At 33.7% G+C, this 20,542-nt stretch overlaps 1 protein-coding gene across 3 annotated transcripts in view; it reads left to right on the top strand.

Annotated features, from left to right (window-relative positions):
* Positions 1-1,259: 1,259 nt before the first annotated feature.
* Positions 1,260-20,542, top strand: part of LOC129234218 (phosphatase and actin regulator 4B-like) — a 162,390-nt gene continuing 143,107 nt past the window's right edge. Inside the window, exon 1 of one of the 3 annotated variants that reach the window (XM_054868149.1) lies at positions 1,260-1,482. The gene's annotated coding sequence lies outside the window, so the exon portion shown is untranslated. Of the gene's footprint in view, positions 1,487-20,542 lie in introns of all 3 variants that reach the window. The other 2 variants (XM_054868148.1, XM_054868147.1) reach the window with 2 other exon arrangements.

The following is a 20,542-nucleotide window of genomic DNA, read 5'->3' on the forward strand; positions in this document are numbered from 1 at the left end:
AAATACCGTATTAGGATTGTCTATGTGGCTTAAAATCTAGGAGCAGGGACAGATACTGAAAATTTTTGGAGGAAGCACCGATGAATAAAAAATCTCAAGAACCCATTTTCTCTCTTGTATTTACTGTCGAGTTTTGACCATGGTCGTGACAGTCGTGACTAAAGCGAGGGATGCGCAAGATCCCTCACGTAAGTCGAAATTTCTTCTTGTGGAAAAGAGTATGTATTCGAATTTCTTGTAAATCCCTAGTTATTTTAGGCATTTGTAAACACCTCTCAAACTGTTTTATTCTTAACTGCATAAAAGGGACATAAAATAAAACAGTATGTACGTATAGATGTAGTAATAATAAAACTCAGCACTATAATAGCACTGTACGATAGATTTCATAACTTGAAATATAGACGTTACAATAATTTGACATTTTTAGTAACTTATTCATTAATGGCTGGAGAAGAAATGTTTTTTTCATTTTTGCAAAGAAAAAGGTACTAAAAGCAAGGAAGTTCTAATTTCTAGGTAGGGCTTGAGTCCCCACTTACCCCCCCCCCCATATGGGCGCCTATGATTTATGCAGATTTATGATTGTAGGAATAATACTGAGAAAAGTGTTAAATGAAAATGAAATGAGAGTTTTCAGTGGTTTCTCAACAACCTTAATGTACCGAAAGAACGATTAAAAATACATAATTTCTTTCCCAATGAGTGGTTATTTTTTCCTTAACAACTTTCCTGGGATCAAAAATTCAAAAGACGTCTTTAGCTAAACTAGCTAAACTGAAAGAAGAGAATATTGTATAAATCGCAAAAAGACATATATGGAGGCCGAAGTTCCGTTCACCGCATGACCAGCAGTGACGTCATATGCCAGCAGCATCGTCACGTGAATGCAAAAAAAAAAAAAAAAACTTCGAACAAGTCATAAGAATGGTTTATTTCAATTAAAATTATCATTAAACTTTTAAATATCCTTTTCGTGTTTTTTATTACGGGTATAAGGAAATATCTAGGTTCTTTTGCCGAAGGAAACGTAAAAAAACATAAAAACGTGTTGGCGCTTCCAATGTTTTGGATTTCAGTTTACTCTAATAAAAGTATTTTGATTAAGTAATGTGTTTATCTATGAAAAGAAACTCATTAAAATTTTATTTTAAGGGTTTTGAAACCAAAAAAGGGAAACGAGATTAAAAAAAAAAACTTGTTATCCGTTTTCAATTTTGCGAAGTTTTGATCATTTAGGCAACAGATTGTATTGTTATGGCAGATAATAATGGTCGGTGATTTGTGTGGCGACACAACGGTTTCTTTGCAAAATCTTTCCATCCTGTACAGTGTCATGTTCATTATTGCAAATCAGGCTTGAAAAAATAATCAGATTAATGTTATTCAGCTAAATTTTTCTCTGGGATGTTGCGAATGACTCTCATGACAATCTGAATAAAGTTCAACAAGTTGATCCTATTTCCGGATGCCTTTATTAATGTAAGTAAGTTTGTCTTGTTTATTTATCACTTTCATGATCTGAAAAGCATATTTGAATGCTGTTGAATAGGAAATAAAATTTCCAAGCTAATACAGAGTATTAATGGAAAAGTTAATTTTATTTTACTACATTACCTATGTTTGTTTATTTACGAAGTACTAGAATTTTTAATGTTAAGTCTCGAGTTTAAAGAGCAAGCACTTATTTCTTTATGTGTGGCGGAATTCAAATAAGTATTTTCCTGTTTTTGCACTGCAAATTAGCTCTTCTTTAAAAACAAAAAACTTATGTACGTAAAATCATTTTAATAGATCTTGAATTATTTTATATTCCCCGTAAAATACATGCAAATCTGTAGAAGGAGTCGAGACACGTTGGTCCGCAGGTTCATAGACCTGGGCACCACAATTTTAGGGGCATCAAAATGATGTAAATTTCTTACCTTTTTTGAAAATTTACCTACGAAAAATGCAGATTTCCTTGTGAGACGGGCACCAAAATTTGCTAGGACCTAGGTCATCACTTTGGGTTGATCGGGTCCTGATGAGTAGTTTAATTTTCTGCTGTCAGTTTTATCAAATATTCGTCATCATCCCAGATTTTTTTAATGTTCAATTAACTCTCTGACGCTCCTGGATCATGAGTAAGATTCGTGAAATTCTTCCAAATGAAAATTTTATTTTAAGTAATTTGCCATGCAAATCAAGTGCCTAGTACCTTCTATCAATAGCCTAGCTATCATCCTGCACCTTGAACCGTTTGACAATGAGCATTTAGCATTGGAAAAATAAGTGTAAAATGCTTTTAAATCATGCTCAGTAGGGCGTGATAAGACGTTCAAAGCCATCAGAGAGTTAATGAACTTTTGTTAGGTTAGGGTTTTAACTGAACATTTTAAAGTTGGACCAGCATGCCCCATGCCTGGGGTACTTTGGTCCACGCTACACGAACAACGTCTGTTACAAGTCTAATGATAAATGTTATCCAATATTTTGTTACTATCTTATTTTCTGTTGTTTTTAGAAAGAAAAACATAAACTTTGAACATCAATATTGCATATTAAATGTAACTAAATATTAAATAGACCAATGTTTACTTCATCACTATTTGTGCAAGAATCAGCACAACTTGAGTCTTCATCCACTTACTATTATTAGATTTTTTCCTAATTCTTCTAAAACATTTCCGCTTTTGTGGTTATTTAAATGTGGCCCAAGGTATCCCAGGTTCTTGGTCTGATAAAATCATATCATAATTTTTACTTTATGACAAGAAATAAAGAAACTAAACATATAATTGGAAACTGAAAGAACTTCATTTAGCAGAGGAATTCAATTTGTTGCTCCTATCTTGATGAAAACTGTTAAGAACAATCAAGTTGCAGATTTCTGAAAATTACTCAACATGTTATAAACACTTTTTGATATATAATTTGTTCAATTGAACCATATGATTTTGTTATAAGATTTGTAAGACTAAGTGGCAATTTTTTGGTTATAAATTAAAATAAAAAGTATTAATAGTAGGGTGGTCAATTGTAACTTTTTTTAAAAGTCGAAATTATCTGTGGTGGGAAAAAAGTTGTGTCATCAAATGCTCGTGTAAAATTTTGAAATTTTGAATCTAGTTTTGTCAGCCACTTGGTGAAGATTTCACTGTTCATCCAAGCTTTTTTACTGTAAGCATATTCTAACTTCTAAACAGTACTTTCTTGAAGCAACGTGGTTTTCCCGATTTTCCTACACAATGAGAAATTTACTCGCTGCCATCCATGTCACTTGCGTTCAAGTGCAGATATTTCGACTTTCAAGAGTATTTTCACGTAAAAGTATGGGGATTTTCTTTTTTCTTTTACCTTTTTTCTTCAAGACCATATAATTTTCTTCGTCTTATGTGGGATTTCGTCTAAATCCTCTTCGTGTTAAGCGACGAATTTAACACTAATTTGTAGCTTTATCTGACAGGGAATGGCATTTATGTCGCGCTAAACGTGATTTCGCTTTGAGCGAGTTCGCATTACCAGGTTTTGACTATAGTTTGAAAAAACCCTTTTAGAATGAGAAAAAAATTTCAAAATAACATCAACATTTTTTCTTTTAATTACCTTCACCATCAGAAATGGGAAAAAAGCTTCAAAAAAATCTTCCCTTTAATAAGTTCTCTGAAAGTCTTCATTAAAATAATGACATCAGTACCTCATAATCCATATCAGCATCAATATTTCTAAAACAAAGTTAATGGTAAATCTACAAGTTCCAATTAGAACAAAGAAAAAAGTAAAAGTTTTCATTTTTAGAGCTACTGAAATCTTTGATTATTATCTTCTACCGGCAGCACAAACAATATTTATAAATCATGGAAAAATAACCAAAAGAGGATAAATTTTTTAATTTCCCAATCACAGCAAAAGCCTCAAAACAAAAGCAAGAATTTTATTTGTGGACTCTAGAAAAAATTGCCAACAGTTTTTTGTTCTTAATGATTTTATTCACGCTAATAAAAACCGAGTTTGCCGCAAGTCTGTGACTAGAAACAGCAGACAGACAATACTTTAAAAATGAAGATAAGCCTCATTTTAGAAAAGGAAATTAACTTAAAATGAAAAATTAGGTATTGTACTAATCCCTCAAACTTCGTGTAAAGTTCATTGTGCAGAATTTTATGGGCTTTAACATGCTGCAAAAACCAAACAAATATAACCTCTTTTCGACAAGGGTGCCTACCTACCTACGGGGTGTGCTGGCGCACACTGCACCATTGAAATTTTTAGGGGGGGTTGTTTGAAAAGTATTTTTCTCATGGGGGGGGGGCTGTACGCCCCTTTCTTGTAGGGAGGGGCACCCCTGTTTTCGATGAGATACTTTCAAATTTATGATTTTCTTTAAAATTGGGACAAAAATCATGCAGTATTTTTTTCCTAAACAAAAGGTATACCCTATGTTCACCCCAGACAACATGTATACAAAATTACATGATGATCAGTGGAGTAGTTAAGGCGTGAAAGAATTACAAACTATACAAGTCACTTTCGCATTTATAATACAGTGAAGCACCGTTTATACGTTTCTCTTTTATACATTTTTATCAATTACACGTTTTTTAAAATTGGTCCCTGCAGAGTCTAATACACATTAACGTAGACCTATTATACGTTTTTTTTCATTTATACGCTTTTTCATACGGTCCCTTCAAAACCGTATAAACGGTGCTTCACTGTATTAGTAGGTAAGCATTTTTAAAAATTTCTTACACATTTTTTTTTATTGTCTGTGGTTAAATGCTTGCCTAATAAGATTCTTTGATGAATGAATCATGAAAAAAAATCGCTGTTCTTTCTGCTCATTGGGGGAAAAATATATATATATTCTGATGTCTTACGTTATTTAAGCCCCCTACTCAACCGGTGAAATTTGGAATATTGTAGAGTTTTATTATTTTATCATTTCATCATTCACTTATCATTTTAGCAGAAGTTTTATTAAACACTTTGAAAAAAAAATTAAAGCCATTTTTATATTTTCTTTTCCTACTCTACGCTACATAATTCTTTCGATTTAAAACTTAAGTTTAAAAGATGAAGGCACCAGAGGACCGTTAATGCGCCACCTACGGGCCTGTTTGTTGCTGTTTTACAGGAGCTCTTCTCTTATTTTTCCCAAATTAGGAGATAATAACATGGAATTCTCCTGCTATCAAACTTCTGCATTCAAACTCCACCATAGCGCACTCCCAAATTTATGCACAGTAGTTTTCTCTTTATAATAAATAAAAGTAAGGTTTGAAAGAAATTCTGAAAGGAAGTCTGAGGCGGGCCTGTGTCCAGGAGACCCTATAGCACCTACAGCCTTGAAATTTTGTTGAAAATTACTTGGAGCCCCGGTGGTTTGCACTTGGGGTTTTGGTTTTTTGAATTCCAATTAGCTTTTTTGTAATTAATTTTTTTTAAGTTCAGATTTTGTGTAAACTGCCTATTATTACCTATTACAGGGGTGAAAAATTACATGCACATATTAATGTTGTATATGGTTGGAAAGGGTAGAATTTTCCATGTTCTATGCAATGTGTTTCAATGCTCTCGGTGGGAGTTTTTTGCGTTTTTCGCTCACACTTTTTTTAGGCTTAGCTAAAATCTAGGCACTATTTTCTTCATTAAATCTATCAGTAAAAAGCGAAGGAATTGTCCAACAGTTTTCTTTTTGACACCACTGCAAAGAGCGGATTTTTTTACTCTAGACCTAAATCGACCTATTGTTGAATAACTAAGCTTCTATCTCCAAAGAGAAAAAAAAGGTACAAGCCGTTGAAAACCAAGTTTGAATAATTTCATCGCCATTAAAATTATTCTGCCGTGCTAAGCACAAAAGTGGTATCTACACTTTTTGTCAAAATTGAGTTATTGTCATGATGTGGTTCTTTATAACATGTTTTACCCCTATGCAATGTTTTATTGTCATTTGTGAACTGGAACTATTTTTTAAAAAAATCTAAAAAAGTGAAATCTGGATCAAATACATGGAGGCGTAAAACTTTAAATAGTAGTTTTTCGGTTTGACCTCAGCTGCAGATACGACTTTTGCGCTTAGCACGGCAGTATTGATGTTTTATTTGGCATTGCCATAGTTACATCTTTCGATTCTCATTTCTTCTTTCTTTTCCACAATTTTTAAGGGTTTCGATTTTAAACGAAAATCTTAGGCTCAACTCAATCCAAGCCCTGAGCTAAAGAGCAAAATATTATTACTAGAGACCACGAGTATGAAAGCGACTTTTCAAACGTACAAAACTGCAGTTCTGCGATGCGCAGGAGCCCCTTAGACCTTACAGCTCTGCAAGTTGGTACAAAATATTTTTGAACCCAGGGAAGGGGTGCTTTTTGATCCAAAAGGGAGCTCATAATCCGTTTTTAATCTGTTTCCTGACGATTTAAATCTTTGGCGAATCAAATAAGATAGCCAAGCAATCTTCTGGGATCGGTGAGCTTTAGGGAGCAGGGGACAGAGCCCCCTAGTTTTTTTTTTTAACAATATAGAGATATTACACTTATACTGCTTTGCTTTGTTTTCAAATTTTGCCATTAATTTTCGAGAGGCCAATGATGTGTGTATGAAGCCATCGTGACTTGTTGCTTCACAAACACATGAAGATGTGTCAGCCCTTTATCTAAGTACTCTTTTGACTTCTTGTGTAAATTCCAATACTCACTTTCAACCAGGGGCGGTACAGGATTTCATGTTAGGGGGTCACAGCCAGGGGTGATAGTGGACTCAAGTAACATTTTCTGAAGACAGTCTGAAATTTTCAGAAACTCAACACCCTCCAACCCCTGTAAAAAAAACTAAAATTTGCATTAAAACATCATTGAAAGAACCAGTTTTAAAGTTTTTTTTAAAAATAATTTTTCAGTTTTGGACTGTGTTGTCAGCCTTAAATTTTTGGAAATAAAAAACCTAAGATTTTCAAAAAAATTCGAATCACAAACACCCTTTGATCATGCTTAAGAATGTAGCCTCACATACAGCAATTTTCTTGAACTTTGGTTAAAGTTAGTTAAACTACAGTAAGAATTTAAATAAATCACTTGGTTTGACCTATGGGATTCATCTTGTAGAAGCCTTGAAGGAATAGTATGATATTTCCTGTTCAAATTTACATCGCGACTTTGAATGTAATGGGCATTTCAGATACGAGTTGGTAAAACACATCTAGGGCTTGTTGATATTTGTAGTGGAATTTGTAGTGGATCTGGGCCTGAAGTGAAGGATCATTTATCATAAAGGTTGTGATTAAACATTTTGATTTAGCTAAGAAGTTATTGCATATTTATTACAATGAAATAAACTTTATTATAATAGCTTCTTATGATGGTCACTGCTCTTTTTTATATTTTATGTACTGACGTAAAGAAGGTTCATTTCATTCGTATATCTGATTTTGACGCATTCATTTTGTACCTGAGCAGCAATATACTATTAAAATTTCACTTAAAAATGCAGCGAAAATCTAATTGAAAAATAAATATTATATGAATGTAATTCAGACATTGATAAATACTCACGGACTGATACTTTTTAGTTGTAGAAAAATCGGAGGTGGACGAGGACAGTCTCAGAGTCTGATACAGGTTCTCGGGATACGTTTCCACCCAATTTGGGTTATAATTTTTTTTTAAAACTTAGCAAAAATAGAACCGTGTTTTGTCACCCAAAAGCTTCATTGTTTATGTTAATAAGTACTCCTTTTTTAACAAAACACGACTTTTTTCAGTACAGTTTCCATCTAATAGGAAGGGCTTATTTACAAGAACCCTCATATATCGAGGTTTCATGCTAACACAAAACTAAAATTTTACATTTCTTGCATGATACAAAGTTTAAAACACTGATTTATACTAATTAACTGTACATTTACAAATAAAGTCAGCACGAACAAAAACGAAACTGTCCAAAAGTCGCAACAGAAAGGAATAATGATTTACAGAGACTTTACACAAAAAATATTTGCACACTCAAATGTTTTATCAATTGAAGCGATGCCTACAGCTCTGGGGGTAGTTTTACAACAACTGTCTTTGATAAAATTTGTTGCAAAAAAACGATTGGGCGGGACACTTCTTTGTTATAAAAAAGAATTCAAAAATTATTTACTTTTTCTTATTTGTTTTATTCAGGTTTTCTTTCTTTTGTCGAGCATTCATTTTCACTACTCAAGTGAAATGAACCTTATAACGATTACAAAGTATTGTCACAGATTAAAGGGGGGAGGGCGCATCTCTCATGACCCCCTCTTTACATCCACCCTTTCCTGTAATGCCCAAAAAAAACTTACTTTTTCTTATGGTTTTGATCAAGTTTTTCATTTTTTCAAGCAAACATTCAAGTACCCCCATGCCTCCCCGCCTGTACTATAGGGTGGTTCAAAAAAGGTTTTTTCAGCTAGAGAGCTAGAGCCCAGGTCCAGAACACCTTCTAATTTTTTATAAATTTACTAATGCTGTAAAAGTTTCAGCTTCTTACTCAAATTTTAAGAGGGTGCTCAATGACCCCTCAATTTAACATTAGCCGTAGCGTAAAAACTGCCACAAATTTAAAAATACTTAATTTTCCCAGCTTTTTTTTTTATAAATAATTATTTTATTGCAATGTATATTAGGGTGGGCGGAAAAAACTTTTTTTGGAAATTTGTTTTTGGATAGTGTGGAAAAATTGCTATATGTGCTATATAGGCCTGTTATCTCCCTCAAACAATTTCGCTAAATTTGCTAAAAATTTAGCCGGCCCTATTTGGCCTTGAAAATTGAAAAAAAGTGCAAAAATGTGTACTTTAAAAAATAAAAGAAACTGCGGGTTCCAAAAAATAAATTAATTTGAAAGTAATTCCAGCAAACAGTAGAAGTATCGACCAGTGAATCAGTTGTAGCACTCAAAAGATGTTTATACATTTCCTAGAATACTTAGCTGTATCCATTTAAGACTGAAACATGGAGAAAATGAAAAAAAGAAAATTAATTTGAATTTTGACAACTTGAATTCAAATTATGTTTTTCGCAATCACGAGTGTGTGTGTGTATGTAGGAGCATGTTTATGTGTGTGTGTGGGGTTTGTGTGTAGGGGGTATGTGTAATGGTCTGTATGTATGTGTGTGTAGGTGTATGTGTTTGTGTATGTGTGTGTAGGTGTATGTATGTGTGTGTAAGTGCATGTATGTATGCGTGTAAGTGTAGGATACGGACGCAACCTAGAGACGGTTTTTGCTAGACGAGCAGCAAAGTGAGGCGGCCGGTCAACAGTGGTGCTGCAGAGGGTGCTGGTGGAAAATAAAATCATAGCACATCAAAACAGTCAAATGAAAGCAATAAGCAATTGTGATTGCTCAAAAATTAACAGCAGTAGTTTAAAAAGTAGTTTTGAAATAAGCACTAATACTAAAATGTTACATAAATGTTGCATTACTAAGAATAAACATTGAAAATTGAATCAATTTTATGTTACATTTGTTTTTTCAATTTTAAAAAATGCACATGCTCAAATATATACAAGATGCTAATTCTCTAATCTGCGGTTCCAATTTTTTCTCCTGGTTAATAAACGGCTCCCAACTGCTTTCATTATTCCTAAGATTATTTTACTACTATTTTAGATATATATCACTAACAGCTGGTGAAATGGCAAAAGAAATTTCGCAAGGTATCATAGGCTTTGCGAGAAAGTGAAAGTATGAGGTTGATCAACTTATCGGTTATTGGATGCGACGGAACCACTTTTATACAGATGGAAAGTTGAAGTAATTTGTTTACTTGAGACATAAAAGACTTTTACTGTGGAAAATGTCTGCTGCATACTTATGAGTTGCCTCTGAGGCATCTTATTCTGGAAATGGACGGTTGCACTAAGGACAACATTCATATTCTAGGACTATCGGACAGCTACTCAGAGATTGTAAAAAAAATCCAGTGGTCAAATTTGATAAAATTGATTGTAATCTTCTGGTTTGGATATGGAAGATATGCAAAATTTAAGTAAAGAACAACAGTATTTGCATCAAATCTGTCTTGCCGAAAAAGATGGTAGTTGCCCTTCTGGTGTGGCTGACAAAAGCCCATGCAAACTCAGCCATGCACGATGGCTGACAACTGCAAACCATTTGTTGTGCTTGTATATAGGCACTCCAAGTCCATCAGAAAATCTTACACTGTGTGTAAAGTGTGCAATTCTAGTTTATGCTCCAATGTGGTTTGAAATAAAAATGAAACCGATCTGCCAGTATGGTGCTCAAAATTTTTGTGAAATGATTTCTCTTGCAATCAGTTTCCAGACAAAGTTAAGCAGATAATTTTCAAAGTTTTCTCAAATAAAGCATATTTCACTGATCCCGAACAGGTACCGTTGATGATGTTTGACTCTAGAAAATACATTCTGGAACTAGCAGTTAGGTACGTTCTGAACTCTTGAAATAAGAAGACGAAGAGCTTGGATGGTGTATGATTTTTTTAAGTTTCCTAAACTCAATTTTGATGCCGTTGATTTAAATGATTGGGCAAACTGTGTTGTAAGAAAGACACCTCTTACAATGCATCTAAAAGACCAAGACTTGAAAGAAATGTGTTACGAATAGCCAATAGAGTTAACTTACGAGAAATTTCCCTGTCACATGCAGGCTAAGGAGCATTGTGTGAAACTAATAACCGAGGCTGCAATTAGAGTTTGAGGCGAAACTGCTCGAGATGGATGTATTCCAAACTTAAAGCTAGGAAAGAACTTCCATCATTTGATAGCAAGGGACAATATCATTCAAAAAGATAATATTCATTTTGCGTGAGGTGTTATAAACCAAATTTGTAGATTTGTTTTCAACATTTTATTCTTTCTGTATTTAATTCTAGAAAATTTGTGATACTATTGCGTGATAATAATTACTGTGATTCAGGGTTGAGAAAAACCCGGGTTATTTTTAAAAAAGCCCATGGACCCAGGGTTTTTTGGGTTTTTTAAATAAAAACCAAAAAAAAAAAAAAAACAATTAAATCTGGGTTTTTTAAAAGAAATGTGGGCTTTTTGTCTTTTTTTAGGGAAAATGTGGGGTATTTGTAGCATATTGCAGCCTAAGTATATGGACAAAGCACAAAAAATGTCTTGGGGTAAAAAAAAGCTGGAAAATTCGGTGTTTTCTGAAGAAAAGTATAAAAGACGATGAAACCCAAGAATGGTGAAGTTTCAGATTTTTAGTTTCCATGACTATCAGCAGTTAAGGCAAAGTTACTTCTTGAGTGATAAAATCTATTGTTCGTTTTTAATTACTACAATTTCTTTTTTGCATTTTACCTTATTGTATTTCATTTTGTTATGTAAAACTACTGTAGAACCTCAAGTAAGTTAAATCCCTTTTTACTGAATTCCAACTTAAGACATTTCTTTGAATTTTATGTTGCCTGTTTTTTCTATTTCTGTGTACAGAGTAAGAAATATTAAACTTTTTTGTATGATAATGAAAAGACTATACATCCTATTCTGTTTTCTGTCCGATGGTTTGTAAAACCTGTTAATTTCTAAAAAATATACCTTGTTTATTTGAGATTTGTGACGTGTTGGTTTGCAGAAAATATTTCACATGAAAGCCTTTTAGCTAGAGTAGTTTCCTCTGCACAATCTACAAATATTGAGAAAATCAGACGTGACAGGACTTAGTCAAGACAATTTGAGTTATTTATTGACCAGTTAAAGAAAAAAGTTAAATATATTTATTTAAAATCTTTGAAGTATTTTTTTAATGCCGTTAAGAGGTATGAAATACTATTAAAGTTCAAAATTCATTTTTTATGGCCATTGTCTGTGGTGAGGAACAAATAAAAAAAATTTTAAATTGTGAAAGTATTTAAATTAATTATTTTTTTAAAAAACTTCTCAGAAAATTTTAAAAAACCCAAAAGTGGGCTAAATAATGGGTTTTTTTTAAATGGGCTTTTTCAAAAAAAAAAAAAACCATTGGGTCCAACTGAATTGGGTCAATCTGGCCAACCCTGCTGTGATTAGTAGTGCTATTTAATTAATCACTCTGTGAATAAATTTTGAAAAATAATTTTCATATTGGTTTTTTGAAAAAATCCCATATTTTTTCATTTTTCTATAATTTTTGATGTCAGAAAGGTGTGATTAAATATTCATTAAAATTAATGAAACATTTTATGGGTTCGAACTGGCTCAATATATAACATTTTCGTTGCATTCTAGCAAAATATTTGGAATTTATTTATTATTTTTTTAAATTTGAGCAAAGTTCATTTTTCTCTTTTTTTTTTTTTTTTTGCTTTTTCAGTGTAAAATAGGGCTGGCTAGATATTTTTTAATATCCAAGAAATTTTTTTGTTAGTGGTAACTAGCTCACTACGCAACTTTTGTGCTCTATCCAAAAATGGATTTCGAAAAAAAAACAAACAAACTTTGGCCTTTTCGGCCCACCCTAATGTATATGCATATTTCTAGTGCATATTATAATCAGGGTTGGTATAAAAAACATTTTTTTTGAACCCCCCCCGAAAACCCCCAGTTTTTTAGGTTTAAACCGGGTGTATTTGGTTTTTATTACTACTTGTAAGAAAAAAAAAATATTTTAGGAAAATCATGAAGATTTTATGAGTTAATTGTTAAGGAATGTTTAATGTTTTTATCTGTACCTAATTAATTAATTAAGAGTAAAATCTCGTAATTTCATCTCCTCATACTTAGAGATTTCTATAGGGAAATATTGTTTGAAAATCTCTAACTATTAAAAAAAATACAATACCTAAATGGGTCTTGGTATTAATAATCAAAAAAATAATTTACTGTGATATTTCAGACATTATTAATTACAAATAACCAAGAATAATTTCTTGCAAATTAATTTTTTTAACCCCCCTCCCCATGCTTATGAAGTTGAGAGGAGGGGGTTGAGCATCCCCTTTCAGTTGAAATAGGAAGCTAAAATTCTTCCAATACATTACTATCCACAGGTCTAAAAATATTGAGGGGTGTCCTGTTATCCAAGAAAAACTTTTTTTTAAACATGTATTTTTTAATCCACCCTACTGTACCCGCCACTGCTTTCAATAATGCTGCTCGTTTTATCCATCCCGGGTTCGTACGCTCCTTCAAAACTCCTCAAATACTCCTTCAGTTGGGAAATTGTTTTTAAGGGTCCTCAAACTCCTTCATTTTGGTTTTAACTCCTTCTTTTTTAGATCAAAACTACATAATCTTCCTCTATGACAGTAATTTGAAATACTTTGATTGACAACTCAACTTTGTCACCAGGGTGAAGGTATAAGGGCAACTTTAATGTAGTTTGTTATATTTATTTATTTTCATGAAGATGTGATTTATAAATTGGTTATAGAAGTCATAATAGTTGAACGTGAAAATGACATGTGAGAGGAAAGGAGTGTGATGAAGGAGGAAAGGGGTCAGATATGTTGAAAAAAAAAAAAAAAAAAAGTGACAGCATTTAAGGATAGCCCAAAAGTACTCCTTCAAAACTTCTCCAAAACTCCTTCATTTTATTTCTGAAATTGAGTACGAACCCTGTCCATTTTCTCAAGTTCCGCATCGCATTAGGTATCTGTTTGGACAGTGGAGGGTCTGTAATCTAAGTACACAATTTTGCTAATTTTTCAATGCTGTGTAGTTTTTTGCTTGAAAATTGAGTAAGAGAGGTGAAATGGAAAAATCACTAACAGTTTCATTAGTAAAAGTTTGGGTATTTAGGATTGTTCTGCGACCTATTTTCTTCAGAAAATAGTGTTGTTGCACCATAAACAGGATCAACTTCTAATTTCAGATCATTGCCGAGATATCTTCAATTGTGGAACAACTTCCCAAAGATGCTGTGCTCTTTGGTGACTCAGTTAAGTGAGAAACCAAACTTTTGCATACAGTTTTACAATGTATTCTTCAATAGTCATTAGTCTAGTCTCTATTTCATGATGGCTCTTTTATACCAATATATAAATGAAGCACTCTGTTTGCTGTTGTAAGCCACCTTGAATGAGATAGCTTACCTGGTGGTTTGGTGGACAATGGTTTTAGACAATTTCCAGAACATATCGCTTGAATCCAAGACATACCGATTTCTATACATTTCATATTTGCTACGATAAATGCCAAGAACAGGCCGATGAGTGGGTGATAGAAATAATTAATTCACAGAATTAAAATAAAAAAAAAACAAATATATTTTGCGCAATCACACCATCTGTCACCAACAGTCATAACTCCATACGGGGCGGCTAAAGTTCTGTATTATAGCTTATTACAATATTTTACAAAGCAAGGCATTAATTTAAGGGAAAAAAATTAATCAAAGCAAAAAATGTAAAAAAAAAAGAGCAAAAAGAAAAATTATGTGGTAGCAAACGCAAAAATTATTTTTGTTTTAATTTGGTTTTTGTTTTGGCATGGGCGGCAGGCTAATGATTACTTCTTTGCTCATTGACTGTTGGAAATACACTTCTGCGCATGCGCCGGCAATCGCAATGAAAACGATTTTTATACTTTGATCGGCGACATTTTGTAAAGTTTAATACTTTGATACGATTGAATTTTTCAGATTTTTCATGAAGAAACGTTCTACGTCGGTAAGCACCCCTTAAAAATGCAACCCTGACCAGAACTACAAAGCAACATCAAATGGATAGTTAGGCAAACGTACTAAAAATCCAGAAAAATGCATACTTTGAAGAGGCAGCCAAATTCTGAAAAGATATAAAATGGGGAGAGAATGAAATGAAAAAAAAAAAAAAAAAAAAAACCAGCATGTTAATTTTTTTTTATTTTATTTAAATCAACGTAGTAACCCTGGATTAAAATTAAAAAGAATGGTAGCATAGAAGCATTTTTTTTTTTGCTACTTTTTTTTTTATGGAATTCAATTTTATCGCTGCATGACAAGTGATTTTCACATCTTTTTTGAAAAATCTCTAAAATACACACGTGTTTAAAATTACTCATGCTTGTGACAGCTCTGTTGTTGAATTCCAATTCTAATAGAAAAGTCTACATATCTCTTCTCTTTTTTTATTGATGGGTGTGGTACGCTTAGGAATCAATCTACTCTTAATTTGGAACCAAAGCGTTTTTTAAGGCTCTGTATATTTAGACAACCTCATGCTGTTTACCTAAGGGATCAATAGTAGTATTTTGCGAAATCATCTTTTATATGTATTGTTTGCTCTGCTCATAACTTTGTTTGATACACGCCATACTTCTAGAACAGCTGTTACTTACCCATTGTAAAAAACGCCGCCTTCTCATTTCCTGTTTTGTGGATGGAGTTATTTTTGATGTCGTCTGCCAATTTTCTTTTGTGTATGTGTGATGTTTAGAAAAGGAGTTATATCGATTCTTATATAGAGCTTGTGTCCGTCCTTTAGTGGCGCAGCGAGAAATTTTTCATGGAAGTGATTTTTATTTTCTTTTCATTCGCGTAGATCGATAGACTGATAGACACAGTTAGACATATAAAATTAAAAAGATAGAGAGATACATATCGATAGATATAGACAGATACAAATAAGTGTATAGATTTGTGTTTATAGATAGATAAATTAGTGAAAATAGATAGATGTAAATAGATACATAGATAAAAATGGAAGAATATATTTATTTATATAGATTAAAAAAAATAAAGAGATAGGTAAATAGATATGTATGATTAAAGTAAAAAAACCAAAAGCATACAAAGTAAATTTTGAAGAAAATACGGCATATAGCTATTTCAAGGCTACAATGGAGCCTCTTATCAGTGCAAAAAGCTCATCACCACAGTAAGGCCCCTATATATACGTATAAGGCCCCTATATAGCGGCTCTACACCACAGTGGAAAGTCGCGAGAGAACTGCTGTGGCATCACCACACTAGATGACTACTAGATATGACTCTAGTGCGGTGATGGCTGTGGTGGTGAACTGTGTTGGTGAGCTTTTTGCACTGATGAAGAGGCTCAATCGTAGCCTTGAAATAGCTATATGCTGTATTTTCTTCAAAATTTGCGCTTTATTTACGTTGGTTTTTCACTTTTATCATATTGTAGCACAAAGCTAAAATGATAATTTTTCATTTAAATAGATATGTAGGTAGAGCAGTAGACACATAGTGAAAGTCTGACTGGCCCTGTAATGTTATAAATTTTGTTTCTTCATGGGGGGGGGGGGATTATAACCTTCTATACATATGTATATATCTCCCCCCTCCCTTTCTTTCCCTATGCTACCCATTGGATTTGAACTAAGCATTTCTTCTCAGTTTCCATAAGACCTTCTCCTGATTAATTCACCAGAATATTTCTGCAACCTTAGAATGCAATTTTATATTATTTATTATTTTTAAAAATATCATGATATTGTTTTACTATTATAAAATTCATTGTGTCTAGTTTTAGTTTAGAAGAAAAACAAGAAAAAAGAAAAAGATTTGAACCTTAACGTATCAGGTATCACAGTGCTGAATACACTTAACAATGGTTCTCAACCTTTCTCATTCGGCGCCTCTCTTTTGAACATTTATGTCAGGTCACGCCCCCTTCCCCTCCCACACACGCATCGTATGAAGCAGTGAGAAACAAAAAGGGATGTGTAAAGTGGACTTTTAATAATTTCGAGTAAAATGCGTTTAAAGTTGCGGTCCTAGGTAGGATTTCATTGGAATTTTTTTTCTAAATCATGCTATACAGCAGTACCCAACCAACCTGAGCTAATAGTACCATCTCTTGCCCTAAAACAGTGGGGAGGCTGTCCTACTATTAGGACTGATAACTCCAAATTTTTAATTTTAGCACTTACATCCCTTTGCTTCTCACTGACTCATATGCCGTTAATACAAGAAGTACAATCAGAAAAAGGAATTTTGAAACTGAAACTGGTTATGTTTTTAAATGAAAATACGGACAAGTTATAAAAAATTTAGTTTTTCTACTTATATTTATTTTGAACATATTATTTGAGCTCGTGAGACTAGAGAGTTCAATACAAATCCTTTTGAGATAATCTAGGATCTAGGTGGTTTTAGCATACCAGTCACTTTTACAACAATGGGAGGACTTACTGCTTTTTATTGATAAGTTTTTAGGTTGTAAATTTGACAAATCGACCTCTGGCTGGTTACTTTCAATGTCTTTTTCGTTGTTTTGCCATTATGTATGACAATGCTGAACATCTAAATTCACAGAGCTGTGTAAATGAAAACTGCGCTAAAACCTGTAAAAAAAGAGAGAAAAAAGTCGATATCGTCGAATATAGTTACATATGGTCTTGGTCACGAAATTGCGGAATTTTTAGTTTTTTTTTTATTTTACTTTTTAAAAGCATTCGCACTTTCCCTGAATTTTTCCTACGCTCCTCTTAATCGAAAATCAAATTATTGAATTATGTATGTTGGGGGGGGGGGGGGGGGAGAATGAAGTTAAAAACGTCAAAACTGAAGAAACATTTTTTTTCCCTTTCGGTCTATTAGTTGCTTTCGCGTTAAGCGTTTGAATGGGGGAGGGGGGGGGGGGGGATGATGCAATCAAAATTTTAGGCAAGCATTCTGTTTTATTTAAAACAAAATGGTTGTTTCAAGAATTAAAAAAAAAATCTATTTTTGAAATTTTATAAAAAAATTTTTAGAACCGAAAACTATATATGTATACATAAAAAAAAGATGCTAGGTGCATCGTCCGAATTTAAACTACCTTCGTATCGAATATTAAGTCTGTAAGTGCTATAGACATCCGACACAAACGCAGAAAGACAGACACACAGACATTGCAATTTATACAAAGGCGACTCGTGCCTTGAAAAAGTTAGGGGGCCAGATTCATGGGTGCACTCGGATCCCCCCCCCCCGGGTTTCGAAAAATAAAAAATAATTTTAAATTTTTTTTAAATATTTGAACTTGCTTCAAATAATTATTTGTCTTAAATAGATAAAATTAAATTCATTTTAAACATAGGACAAGCTACAAAATACTTCAACTACTAAATAAATCACGAAAGGTATTAATCTCATATTTATGTCCATGATTGCCGGCAGGGTGGTGCACTCACCCCCCTCCCCACTCCCGTGACTTTCAAAAATAAAGTTTAATTAAGTAAATAGGGAAATGCTAAGAAATGCATCACGAAAATTATTAATCTCGCGTTTATATCCAGTACGCTTTCTTTGCAGGTAAGGGGCTGCAAGGGAGGGACTTTCACCGCAGCTCATTAATTTTACTTTTCTAACGGATAAACCGCGGATTGTACGCACGAAATACGGTACAATTCATTTTTTATTTCAAGCAGGTACGCACAAAGGGGGGGGGGGGGATAAATGAAAAGTTATAAATTGTCTGAAAAAGTGAGGGGGCCCGGGCTCCCTCCGGCCCCTCCCACGAACCGCCACTGGATTTATATGTTTTTTAAAATTCAGCCTTGATTGAATTGAATTTGCGTTTGTTTAAGACTTGAGGAAAAGTTTATGACCAAGCAAAAGATAGAAATAAATCAAATCCAGATAACGATAGCAGTGAGCATTTTTACTTGCCGAGGTTTGATTTTGCTTGTAAATTGTCCTATAATGAATTCATATTATTGCGAAGTATGAATTCGTTTAAAAGCAAAATCTAGATGTTCTTTCTCGGGCTATTTCAACCTGTCAATGTGTCTGCGTTTTTATTCCTCGTCTGTCGCTATTCCAGCCACATCATAATTAGTACAGTAAAAATAGGGGTCGGACCCAAACATCCAAAAAAAAAAAAGCTAAACCTGGTGCAAATTGTTTATTACCCTCCCAATAAGAACAGGTAAAAAGTCCCACCCCATTGTGCGTCGGGTTTTGGAATGGGGGGCATCTAAAAATTGCAGTTTTGAGTATTTTTTCAGAATTTTTAGAATAAATTTAAAGTGAGAATATTACGTTATACTAAATTTAAAAGCATAAAATTAAAGGTGTTTGACCCCCAAGAGGGATGACAAAACCCACAAATGCTACAGAGCCCTCCTATCCCCGTAAAGCGAAGCAGTACCCCCGAACCCCCCTCCATACATTTCATATGGAAACATTATTTTATGCTAAGAAAATTGTTAGAAATCAAGTGTGCCCATTTTCCAAGAGCGATGGTGCACCTCCTCTCAAAGCTACAACACCCACCCCTCTGCCAAATAAAATAAATCCTCACCCCCCCCCCCCCCCCCTTTTTATTTCAAGTAGAAGTATTATTTCATGCAAATCTAAAATGCATAAATCAGGACTGTCCACCCCATAAGAACAGTAGCTCACGTCCCAAAACGAAATTATGTACTAAAATATTATCCTCCCCCCCCACCCCTTCTGATGGTGCACATTTGATTAAATGGCCAGAAAAATAACGCTGAACTGCTTTTTGCTTTCAAATGATTTCTCCTAAGCTTGTAACAAAAAGTCTTCGTTATCAAGATGTTTTTTGGAATCTAAATCCTTAGCAAAATCGTTATTGTTGCAGCTATGTCTAACACAGTTTGTGCATATAATTGAGCACTTCAGTCTACTTTCAGACTTTTCAAACATTCACTATATCCAATGAACCCCTCAGAGCAAGCACAAGATTTGAGACGCAGAAAGCTGCTAGAAGCCAAGCCTTCTAGAGCAGAAGGCTTGGCTGTTGTAATAGGACTTCATTTATATTTCTGTGGTGCTTTCTTTACACCCATCAAAAATGACACTAGCTTTCCATACTTACAAGTGACCTACACGCTGCATTGCTGGCATATTTCCTTGAAACTTACATATCATTACCAAAAATATGTTCAAGCGGGTATCTTCCTTCTATTACATATGAGGCAGTGAGAAGCAAAGGGCAAAATTAAAAATTTGGTGATAACCAGTACAAATGGTTGGTGAACCTCTCCTATATCTTGGGGCAAGAAATGGTCCTAGTAGACATGGTAGTTGCTTCTATACAGCATGATTTAGAAAAAAAAAAAATCAATGAAAGTCTACCTAGGATCTTATCTTTAAACGCGTTTTATTCAAAACTTGAAAATGTCCACTTACATCCCTTTGCTTCTCACTGCCTCATATATGACACCAGCTGTTCGTTCTGTGATTTTGGATGAACCTTTTGCTTCAGATAATAGTACTTTAACGATACAGGATTTCTTTCCTTCTGAAACCAGATTCATCGAATACTGATGGAGGATCAGCGCATAACTCGTACCAGAAGTTTTTAGCAATTTGTTATTCCATCTTTACTGTTCATACCATTCGGTGTAAAAGATGGTTTGGGCTTACACAGCTTTACAGATAGTAACTACTCTCGTAACAGAAGCTAAAGACATAACTGCTTACCTCCTTTACAAAGAAATGCCACAAAATTGTTTGACTTCGATATGATTTGATGTTATTACCCGAACGTTAAAGGTCTTATTGCAACACACCTTATCATCAGCGAGCAATACCCATACCAACTTGAGAGGGAAGAAACTTCTGGGGCTTTAGAAACGGATTGAGATTTCCAAACTGGGAGACAAAAAGGTGTAAATATTTAGCATTCTATTGATGTATTGCTCATTGCTCTCATCAAGACTTGTTC

The sequence above is a fragment of the Uloborus diversus genome, chromosome 1 (genome assembly GCF_026930045.1).
Source record: "Uloborus diversus isolate 005 chromosome 1, Udiv.v.3.1, whole genome shotgun sequence".
Classification (NCBI taxonomy): domain Eukaryota; kingdom Metazoa; phylum Arthropoda; class Arachnida; order Araneae; family Uloboridae; genus Uloborus; species Uloborus diversus.